The sequence below is a fragment of the Labeo rohita genome, chromosome 1, assembly GCF_022985175.1.
Source record: "Labeo rohita strain BAU-BD-2019 chromosome 1, IGBB_LRoh.1.0, whole genome shotgun sequence".
NCBI classification, from domain to species: Eukaryota; Metazoa; Chordata; class Actinopteri; order Cypriniformes; family Cyprinidae; genus Labeo; species Labeo rohita.
Window position 1 is genome coordinate 20,955,794 of NC_066869.1, and position 12,918 is coordinate 20,968,711.

Genomic DNA, 12,918 nt, shown 5'->3' on the forward strand with positions numbered 1-12,918 from the left:
TTTTGTATTGTAATAGCTGAATTATTCAATAGAGGTAATGGGGAAAATGTAGAAAATGTGAACTTGCCTTAAGTTATAATAATACTGGAGAAATGATTTTGTACATATCAAGACCATTTATACGCAATACTTTGGATGAACGTTGATGTTTGTTATTTTTATGACGAATATTTATGAATAAAACCATTTCTTGAGGTGTTTAAGGAGAAGGCTTTTCACTGAGAATCGTCATTCAAATGGTACGGCAAGCTATAAATGTTATTTTGTATATACTCCTCCCATCTGTCCTGCCCTTCCCATGCAGACATCTACACTGGCTCTGAGATCTTGCAATCTGTCGCCAAGTGCTAAGCAGCAGCAATAGGGACTCCTCAGCATGTAGGCTGCCCTGTACGCATGACGCGTCCCGCTGGCAGTACATCACTGGCTCCCACTCCAATGCGTAAGAGACTGTGCTGTCTTCCTGACACTCTAGCTACTGTCAGTGATCAGCGTGTGATGGACCGCACAGCGTTACATTGATCAAACTGTATCATTCTGATGCCATCACGGTCCTCTTCAGAACAGGGTGTGTCATGGATAAGTGTTTAAGTGCTGCTTTTGTACTGTAGTGGCTATGCAACACTCTATCTATGAATGATATTCATATTTTCAATAGGGAGGAGAAGAGATGGAAGCATACACTCTTAAAAAAAGGTGCTTTATTGGCATCGATTGTTCCATGAAGAACCTTTGAAATCAAGGGAATCATTCCATTCCACGAAAGGTCCTTTAGACTAAACTCTTAAAAATAAATCTGGGGTTTTCATGGCAATGCCAAAGAACATTTCAGTGAAGAGTTCTCAAAAGAACCATTTTTTTCTTAGTGTGAAGAACGTTTTAATAATATAAACAACTTTTTTCACTATAATGAACCTTTTGTGGAATAGAAAGGTTCCATAGATGTTAAAGGTTCTTTGTGAAACCATAGATGCCAGTAAAGAACCTTAAATGTTCTTCATACTAAGAGAAAAAAGGTTAGTTTGAGAAACCTGAATGGTTCTTTTATGATATCGCTGGGTAAACCCTACTTTTTAAGAGTGTATAAGAAGAGTTTATTTGCAAAAACAGATAACTCCATTGTTTAAAAATGTCAAAAAATCATGTTTTTTTATGTTAAAAACGGAGGTATCTCTTTTTGCAAATAACGTTTTCATATTTAAACCAGAAACCACAATATAACCAAGTCTCCCGAAGTGTCAGTTTTCCACAACTGAGGAATTCCAAATGAAACCCTACTTTCATTAGCTCAACTCATTCTACTCCCCTCAGTAAGTAAAAAAAAAAAAAAAACTATTAAAACTCAAACTTTGGCAAAAGTTCTCCTTTGGGTTGATGTGGCTCCATGTTACTAAAAAAGCAACAGCCTACATTAGGCAGCCATATGTCTCATACAGATATCAACAGCCACATAATTGGTGTGTCAGGATCATTCAAACTATTCATTGCAATAGAGTGCTGTAGATATGATGTATTTTTGTAGGCCAAAACACAGAACAAGCATTTTAGCACTTTCAGTTCAATCGTCCCAAAGTAAACAGGCTTTTTGAATTGATTTTTTGTTATATGCATGAAATAAGGTTGAGAACTTGAGATATTTTCAAGTTTTAATCTACAACACAAAATACATAATACAAGTTTTCACAGCATGCTATTCTAACTCAAACTTTTTTCTTCTTTTTTTTTTTCAATTAAAAATTGAAAGAGATGTCCAGAACTTAGTGATGATGATATTAAAGTCACATATTTAGGCCTTAAAATGAACAAAAGTTTATTTATTGTGTTAACTTTCAGGTTAGACTACAAAACTATATCATTACTGCAGCACTTTATAGCAGAGTGTGCATAGACAAAGGATAAATTAGGTTCAGGAAAGAGCCTTTAAAAGGCATTTCTTGCCTAGAGGCAGATTCATTGTCTGTTACAAGTCGCCAGTTCACAGTCGGTGAAATGTCTCCACGTCCGTCAAATTAAGTGTTTGTTTTATGACGCGTAAAGGCCCGACTTTTAAAAGCCGGAGGTCTCGTTAAGTGTTACTAGCTATATAGGTCTCAAGTACACCTTATTAATCATAGTTGCACTTCAGACTAAGCTAAAAGACGATGCGGCCGCTAGATTGATCCGTCCCAGTGCAATCATTGCGTGATTTTATATCCACCTTGACGATGTGTAGCCGGCGTAGCGTGGTCCTCGGGTGGGCTTCGTAATCAGGGTGCATAATCATAAGCTACTGATGGCAATCAGCCTTAGCGGATTAATTCGTCGGATGGCTTCCCGGCCCGACGGTCCTGTCTCTGATCCTGAAGAAGGGTGTGGGTGTTTTGGAGAGTGCAAATGATTAAGATGGAGAAGTGGCGAGGTAAAAGAGCTCGTTATGCAAACATTTAAGTGTTTGATTCTCACCATTGTTCGGAAAGCGAATTTCTTCATTAGTATTACTGGTCAGGGTAGACACTAGTGGTTGGATTCGAGAACTTGCCGAGGTGTTTTTATTCCGCACTAAATGGCAAGTTAATCCGAGGGGTCAAGGAGTCTTGTCCAGGCTACCGCTGTTATCCACGGTGAAACATCACTATGGCAACAAGGGTTAAGCGTCACGGTGCGCCAAAACGAAATGGAGAGGTGAATATTTTGAGTGAGATGAATTGCCTGAAAGCAATTCAATCACATGGTGGAACAGTTCAGAGTTGTCCTTGATGGTGCGGTGGAGGCAAAGAGCCTTTAGACCCCAGAACAGATCATTTCAAACTGTTAGGAGTTTTGTGGGTTACATTATCTACAAATCAAATATGGTTTTGTCTCATGTAGAACTTTTGTGTTAGTTTTGATAGTGTGTAGCCTGCCACTGAACAGAACGTTATGTTAAATGTTAATGATATTATTAAGAATCATTTTTTATGAAGGTGCGTAAAAGTAAGTACATTTGATGGAGAAGACAGCATTTTTGTACCTCATACAAAGAAATACACAAGAAAAAGCTTTTCTGGCATATTTTTACATATGCCATTAGTAAGGTGAAAATGTTAATTGCTTTCTCTGAGATTCTGACTTTCATCTGTAACGTACATGTAAACCAATATTGCAGTCAGATTCCAAAGATAAGAGTAAACATAAATAGTATTTTTGAAATCTGCAGTCGGATTGAATTCATTCAGTTTGACAAAAACGAGTGCATGTAAACTTATCCACCTAGTGAATTTAAGGTTGGACTTTATTGATTTTTGTAACTAGAAGGCAGTGATGTAATACTCAAGTCATTCTCAAGTCCAGGTCTAAGGCAATATTTTCAGGAGCATTTGAACTTGGCCTGGACCCTTGTCCGAACTCGAGTATTACAACACTGCTAGAAGGTATAACTTTCCAATAGCTGTTAAACTAAATAATGGATTTACATTGATTTAAATAATGGATTTGTAACATTGGATTTAAAGCCTTAATTTGGACTTACTTGAGCATTACATATGTTAAATGGCAGGATATAGCATTAAGAGCCGACCTGCAGTGAGTGCAACTGCCATTGTTACAATGACAGAGAAGTTTGAAGTTACTGTTTCAATTAGATATCAGGGCCTATTCACAAAATATCTTAAGGCTAAAAGTAGCTTATAACTCGCCGATTTAGGAGAAAATCTTTAAAATAATGAGTGTGTCAGTCCTAAATGGACTCCTAAACTTTTGCTCTAAGAGTATTTCACAAAGCGTTTTAGCGTTAAAACTAGCTCCTAAAGCTGTGAATCATTAGGAGTAGTGAAGAGTCGCTAAGTCACTAAGACCAAATCACAAACTATCCTAAAATGGCAGTTGCTGGCAATCTGCCTTGGAATGTAAACATTTAAGAAACATTTGATGATTATGAGCTTTTAAAAAGGTATCACCTTCACTGCAAAAAATAAAAATAACAAAATAAATAAATAAAAGCGATTTTTGTAACTTAGTATTTTTGTCTTGTTTTTTAGTATAAATATCTAAAAACTCTTGAATCAAGAAGAATTTACTAGTAAAATGACATAAGATATTGTCTTGTTTTCTGGAAAAAATATCAGTTTTTCTTTGCTTTTGCTTAAAACAAGCAAAAATATCTGCCAATGAGGCAACAAAAATCTTGTTTATCATTTGAATTAAGATTATTTTTCTTACCCCATTGGCAGATATTTTTGCTTGTTTTAAGCAAAAACTAACCTTTTTTTCAGAAAACAAAACACATTATCTTAAGTCATTTTACTTGTCAAGTAAATGCATCTTGATTCAAGAAAGTTTATCAGATATACAGTAGTAGTTCTTAGCAGGTTTATTATTTGATTGTGCTGATTTTCCATTGTTTTTTCTATATAAACATGGACGCGTTTGACTGTTGCATTCGCGTCTCTTGCAGCATCTCATGGACTGTAAAAAACAATTTGTTGAGTCAACTTAAAATAATTTGTTACCTGGCTGCCTTAAAATTTTAAGTTCAGTCAACTCAAATAAGTTTATTCAACTTGAAATATTTAGTTATACTAAGTGACAACTTAGATACTTGAGTTGATTCAGCTTAAAATTTTAAGGCAGCTGGGTTACTTACCTTGCTTTTAAGTTTAACAAACACAAATATCTAAGTTGTCACTTAGTACAACTTAACATTTCAAGTTGACTAAACTTATTTTAGTTGACTGAACTTAAATTTTTAAGGCAGCAGGGTAATAAATTATTTTAAGCTGACTCAACAAATTGTGTTTTTTGTTTTTTACAGTGTGCATGAAACAGCATTCTAAAAACGCGGCACTCAAGTTAAAAGAAGTTCACTCCCATCTTCTTGCATGTTTTTTCTATTCCACTGCCCATGTCGCTTCTTTGTCAACACAAAGGATCGCTCTTTACTCTTTAATGTGATAATTGGCATATTGTCAAAGTGTCTATTCCTATTCGTATTTAGCATTAAATTCGAATTGACTGATAAAATCAGAAAAAACGCACAGCCCTGTTTATACTAGAAAACAAGACAAAAACTCTAGGCTAAGCAAGACAATCATTTTTTGCAGTGTTTGGTTTTGGAGGTTATCCCAACTCCAAATTTTCATTAACCAGTTGGGCAAAAGGGTAACAGCTGTTCTGGTTTTCTTTTGCATTTGCATGTCTTACTGTCAATGATGATTATTCTACTCTGTTAATTAGAAGGCTGTTTATATGCATATCTGCTAATTGTTTACGAGAAGCACACACGTAAGAGGCTGACAATTAGCTAAACATATACTTGTTTAATTAGTGACACTTAGCCTTCATTTTTAAATCTTTATTTGAATGTGGCAACATTTTTATTTTGAAATCTTTATTTGAAAATGGCAACATAATAACACACTCTACAATATTTCTATAAAAAAATCTCTGACAGAGACCCTCCCCTATCAGCCAATCACTGTGTGCATAGTTAGTGTGCATGCTGACATCATCCATAGCAATGAGGTCAACCCCGCCCTTACTCTTAACTTAAGACTTCTCTGCATTCCTCAGTAAAAGTTTGTCTCAGCAGCTTTGTGAATAGGTTTTAAGAGAAAACTCTTAGCTAAAAACTTTTATTGCTATTTAGGAGAACTCTTAGTGGTAAGATAAAATGCTTTGTGAATACGGGCCCTGGTTTTCAGCTGTGGAAGAACTAAGCATTTTCATATTAATTTGAAATTTAAATAAAAAGATGTGTGAGTGGGTAAACACTCCAACTTTTTGAATGAACTTTTTAGTCAAAATCCAAACTTGATAAACTGCATCAATTTACTGACATCTGGACAACAACTCCAGTTGTTGTAAAAATACTAGTTGAACATAGTGTATCAAACCCAGCATAAAGATATTCACCCCGGTTACTCAACACATTAAGCTAAAATGCAAAAATACCCATGCATCCATAGCACACATTCATAGTTAGAAGTCAAAAAAAGGCTTGAGTAGAGGCCGTTACCCTGTCCTCAGCGGGACAGTGATTGTGGTGTGGCTGACATTTGTGCCGCGGTAATGAGGCTTGGCCAGCAACGGCTATGTCACTTTGGGCCACCCATGTCAGCGTGTGTCAGAAAGAGAGGAAGAGGTAAAGAAAGAGAAAGAGAGGATGAAATTGGCTAAGATAAAAAGAAAGAAACAGCATGACATGTATTCGGATATGGAGAGAAATTGAGATTGTTAAGCGTGAGAGAGAAAACAATATGGTCAGTCACAGTCACACCGCTGCCAATGGTTTCACATGCCGTGTCAGACGATTGAGTGCCATAGTGAGGCAACAGTTACCTCAAATGAAGTTTACCACATTTGAACACACTGGAACCCGCTATCAGAAACAGGCTCCGGTGCTGTGCCGCTATAATCATTGCCAACAAATTTGTTATTTTAAAATCTTTTCTTATGGCCTCTGTGTTTTGAGGTAATAGATCTTTTTGCTTAATATTGTTTGCTGATTACATTTCTATATGGCTATAGATTCCTGCATGTTTATCCTTTTTTTTATACCACCCCCCAACCCCCACCACCCCCACACTATCAGAATGTAATAGTTGAAATCCTGTTCCAAAAGGGCATTAGCAAATGAGTGGGTTGGCTGTGCTTAACTCACACTGTCAGGGCTCAGCAGGAGTAGTCTATACATACACTTGCTGTACTATTCCTCAACACTGCCTATGAATCATGGTGCCATTATATGTGCATGAGCTGTATGCACATATATCATTTGTGTCTGAACAGACATGTTGCTTTTTATGCTGACATTTTCACACTGGTGTATGCTTGAAAATTGACAAGTTTGTTGTAGAAACACTGCACAGTGACTTGCACATAAAATACCGTACACACATAAAAGCATGTATGACAGTGGCCCCCAGTGCACTCTTAAAATGCTTGTGTTATGGTTAGGTACTAACTTTTACCACTCACAGAATGGATTCATAAGAAGCTGTTTATGTCAGACATTGTTGAGCTTGACTTGACTTCCAGCTAAAAATGTGAAAGAATTAAAAACACAAGAAGCATAATAACTATTAAATGCATTATCACTTTAATGTTAACAGTATGTGAACATAGAATGCAAAAGAAAACTTCTTTCAGTTTTTCAGTGAGATTTATGTCCTTGACGCATCAATATGTGTGTTGAGTGTCTGTTTGTATAATATATAGTAACTGTGTAACACAAAACTATTCTCTGACAAGTTCCATTATAAGAAAGTCACCTGTCTGCTGTATAGTCTTGCTCTTAATAATGTTAACCTGCTTTTCTTTGCCCAGTTTGTCTCACTTTCCTTGACTTCTTGATTTGAAATGATTGTAATCTATTCAGTTATTAAGAATCTACAATTTATTCATTCAAGCTATAAGGCATATTTATATAACTTATGGCTTGAATGAAGTAAATGAATAAAAAACACTGGGTTCAACTATATACATATACATACATGTACATACATACCAATATGGCCTTCGTTGCTCATATTTACCAAACAGGGCTAATAATTAGGCCACATCTGTGTCTGTCTATATATATAATTATATAATTATTTTAAAAATTAAATTAAAACACTTAATTTATTTATTTGCATGTCAGTGTGATCGCTAACTGGCACCAGAGAACTATGAACATCCAAATAACTTCTTATTCAATAAATTATTAAAATATTAACATCCTCAGGGACATTTCAAGCAAATATTTTGTCAAAGGGGTCTGGCTGACAGAAAGGTTTGTGAATAACTGCATTAGAAGAACAAGTTAAGAAACGTGAAAGCAGCAATGACACAAACTCCCAAAGTCTTCCAGGTTTAAATATTTTTGTCTAGACCTTCAGAACCAACAATTACTGAAGGTTGCTGATTACGGTGCTGACCATGGTTGGGAAGGTTAGTTTGGAAATGTAATAGTTTCAGTTACTTTATTAAAGTATGTAACTAATTTCATTTAAATACTTTTTAAAATTTCTAATGAATGTTTTCAACTGTTATTCATTTTCAAGCTCTTAAACCATGCAGGGATAATCTTACAGTAGGACTCAACACTGATTTTCAAAATCCGTCTTCACTTGAAAAAGATGGTAAAAAATGTAATTTTAAAGCACAGCCACCACAAAATCAAACTTTAACACCTCTTGCTTTGAGATTGTTCTGAGGTTAAATACTGATTTAAAATCACAAGAAATAACTTCATAGCTGACACTGTTTTTGAAATCAAATCTTTGCATAGCTATGACAGGAAACACTTGCATCTAAAATAATAATAATAGTAATAAAAAGCATTGGTCTTGGGGGAAAAAAAGCAGTCAATCTTAAAAAATAAAGCATATACATAAACCCAATAAACAGGCTTGTGCCCTATTTTGTGTCTTAAACTTTTAAAACATTGGTTTCTCATATTTTAGAGCAATCAGTGCAATCTGGGAAAGAAATCAATTAAATCTGTATGTATGTGTGTGGTCCTGATAAACTGTACGTTTTGGGGACAAAATGTCCCCACAAAGATGGCAATATCCTTGTCCTTCTAGGGACATTTTTTGGTCCCCATGAGGAAACATGCTTATAAATCATACCGAATTATTTTTTTTTTTTTTGAAAATCTAAAAATGCAGGATGTTTCCTGTGAGGGGTAGGGCTGGTGTAGGGCGATGGTTCGTAAAACCATTACGCCTATGGAATGTCTCCATAAAGTATGGAAATCCACTGTGCGTCTGTGTGTGTGTGTGAAAATATTCAGATGTAACCCCCCTAATCATTAACATGTTCATAAGTAACTGTAATTTAATTAACATAGACTGTAGAGACTGTAGAACATTTATATACAATACAATAGTGGATTTAACATCAAAATTTCAAGTCTAACCTTAAAATGCATGCTTATTATGTACCCTTCTCACTTTAAATACTTTGGTGAGTTAATAAGAATATTGGTAACACCTTAGTGTCCGATTCTCACTATTAACTAGTTGGTTATTAGCATGAATATTACTGGGCTTATTACTTAAAAAGCACATATTAATGTCCTATTCTGCAAGACCTTAATCTAAATCCTTAATCCTACCCAGTTCTTAAACTTAATTGTCAACAACTACTTTATGATGTATTAATAAGTAGCAATTAGGATATCAAGACAAAAGTATAGTTAGTTCATAGTTAATAGTTAGTAAATAATGAGAATTGGACCCGAATCTAAAGTGTGACCAGAAGAATTTATGTAGTTACCTATTATTTATTTGAAAGAATTAAAAGAATCGTTTCGTGTCTGTGCTTGTGTCATTCATTGACTTTGATATATGTTTTAGGAAATAGGAAAATAATTAGTAATAAGTAATTCTTTTAACAGAATACTTTTCGGAGGGAGTAATTCATACAGTAATCTAATTACACTGTTGAAGATGTAATTAGTAACTAGTAATTAATTATTAGTAACTTACCCAACACCGCTCCCCAACACTGATGAAAACATAATGTTTCACAGCTATACATTACCAATGTTTAGTAACTTGCATAATTACTTATCTCCTCTAAATTCAGAAGCATACACTGTAAAAAACAATTTGTTGAGTCAGCTTGAAATGTTAAATTATACTAAGTGACAACTTAGATATTTGAGTTAAATTAACTTAAAATTTTAAGGAAGCTGGGTTACTTACCCATCTGTTAAGTTTAGCAAACACAAATATCTAAGTTGTTACTTAGTACAACTTAACATGTCAAGTTGACTAAACCTATTTTAGTTGACTGAACTTAAAATTTTAAGGCAGCAGGGTAACAAATTATTTTAAGCTGACACAACAAATTGTGTTTTTTTTATTTTTTACAGTGTACACCATAAAAAAGAAAAAAATCCGTAAAATTTTGGTTAAAAACCGGCAGCTGTGGTTGCTGGAGTTTTACCGTAAAAATACAATAGCAACATTTTAGGTTTAGGGTTTTAACTTAAATTTACAGTTAAATACCATAATTTTATTAACTGATATAATGTTAATATACCAACCTATTGAAGCACTAAAATCTGTTTTTGTACCTTTGTAATACACTGATACACAGCAAAATCCCCAGTGTTAATTTAACACTCTGAGTGTGGACACATATAAACACTGAAGCAGTGTTGAAGGTAATGAGATAATTAGGTGATTAACGAAGTGATGATTGATCATTATTGAAGACACCTGATGTTAATAAGCAGAATCACCAAAGGAGAAAACCAAAATTTTTAATCAACCATTATAGTGGTCAGTGTGTGCATTAGTTGGGCTCTTGACCCTTAAATCTTTAATACTAGATTTTGTTTGGCTGCTGTATTTGAGTTGAAACAGCCAGACAAGCCAAAAGCTCAAGTCACCAGGTGATTATGTTTTAACATATTCATTGTTTGACGTAAATCACCTAGAGTCTAATCTCTAAGTTAGGTTTTTTTTTTTTTTTTTTTTTTTCTTATTGTAATAGCCTTGACAACCCACAGAAGATCCAGCACTTCCTGTACATTTTGGAAAGATTTTTTTACAACCTGTTTAAAAAAAAAAAAAAAAAAAGTATTTCACCTAGGCACACATAGACATCAAGAACCAGCCCATGAATCTCAACAATGGTGACAAACGGCATATTCAGATAAACAGATCAACTCTGAACTCTCATCATTTATTCATAATTTATTAATCATAATATTGATGAGTTAAGGGTCAAGAGCCCAACTAATACAAACACTGACCACTATAATGGTTGCTTAAAAATGTTGGTTTTCTCCTTTGGTGATTCTGCTTATTAACATCAGGTGTCTTCAAAAATGATCAATCATCACTTCGTTAATCACCTAATTATCTCGTTAACTTTAACACTGCTTCAGTGTTTATATGTGTCCACACTCAGAGTGTTAAATTAACACTGGGGATTTTGCTGTGTAACCACCAAATCCAGGTGGTGATGAGAAAATCACATAATGAACCGAAGCCCATCACAAGCAGATTTTAAATATTAACATACTGTATATAGAAGGTGTGTTATCCACATAAACACTATACACCATCATGGTAACACACATGAAACTGAAAAAATGCAATAAACATTAATTTAACAACATTAGGTGTAACATACAACTCTAATGTACAAAACTGATAAGAAAAAACTAAGAAGAAACATAAAAACGGTATACTACCGTGAAATTACATGTAATGTCCAATACAGTTTTTCACCATATTTAGTAGGGGAATTTACCATTAACCATTTAACAGGTTTTTACTGTTGCATTTTTAGAGTCTATTACTATTAAATTTACAGTCATTTACAGTTTTGTACAGTGTCTAAGACAAATAGTATGACACACAGGAAAAGGAAACTTAGAAAAAGCAATAAATTATGAATTCACTACCATTTCTGAATAATATGTAATCATGTAATGCATAGAAAAGTATATGATTATGTAATCCACATTAAGTTACATTACAGGTGTTTGTGTGTTGGTAACATTATGCTATTAATATGTTCCATAAAAACTGAATTAAAATCTACTTTAATTTTCTACTTTAAATTCTTTTTTTAGAAGTCAATAATTGTGTCTCATCTGTGTTACACATCATATGGGAAATGTAGGAATATTACAACCTCATTAACTGTCTCTGGTGCACACTGATGACCAAAAAATATTCAATTCTTTGTTTAATCTGGTTCATTTTGGACATGTTTTCAAGCTGTGCTATTTGTAATTGGTCTTTGGAGAGTATATGCAGAGTATTGTGAAACAAACTAAGATTTTCTCCTTCTGTTTGAGCAGAAACTGTAAGAGCCTTGTCATCTCCCCACCCCCTCTCCCTCACATTGTGGTACACTCCCTCCCACTGTGGCTTTTTACTGAAAATGGATTGTCACTGAGAGTGAAGGGGGGGGCATGAAATGTGGGAGGTGGTCTGTCTTTTTTGGGGACCTCGCTGTGAAAACACAGTAGCTCTTTAAGGACTACTTGACCAGTAGGTAGGCAAGACCATGACGGAGGATGAAACTGACTTCCGCTAGTATCCTGCAGTGCTTGAGCACTTAGAAAAACCTGTCATTATGTGCTTAATTAGCAGGCCATTATAAATTGTATAATTATTTGCCTTCATTTAAAGCATGTTGATTACTGAAATGACATAGGTTGGATGTTTGGTGTATGTGCAAATTAAATAGGACATTACCTTTAAAAGCAGAGCAGGAAGCAGTAGTTGCTCGCTCTTTTTAGAAAACCTAGTTTTCTTATCCTCACGAGGCTGCATAAGGTGAGATGTTTGTGAACCACTGGGAAGACACAAGAAGTCTCTTCTCTACAGTAATTATCAGCATTTACTACTGAGAGGAAGTGTTTCCGATAGAGATTTAGCTTCTCCATTCTCTGTATGAAATTACATTAGTATATATATATAGCCGGCTAAGACTTTGTCGCTCCCTGGACACAACACAATCTTCACCTAGGAAAATGTGATATTTTCTCACAGTAAGGACACTCGAGGTATTTTTTCACAAGTTTGATTTTAATCTAGATCATTTTGCTGACAAATCAAAGCGTTTCGGATATTTCTGTTCTTAAAATATTCCACAAGAAGGGATGCCATACATCAACCAGCAGGAACACCTTTGATCTCCTGATGTTCACTGCTTGTTAGATACCGTTTACATCCTCTTAGAGTTGGCTGGCCATTCAGATCTATTAGAAGTCAATGGGAGACCGATCCTAATCCTGTTTCTCTCGTCCTTTTCTCAGTGAGCGCTGACAGCCGACTGGATTGATGGCTCAATGCATTCATGAAGTGTCAGCCTACTGCCATTGGCGATCAGTTGAGTGAGGGAAGCCTAGTCTTAAGAGGGAAGTCCATTCCTTCACTGGGCTGCTTTACCCAGTTTGCTTCTTTGTGCCTAACAGGCTGGTGGCAGGATGTGCAGGTTAAGTAT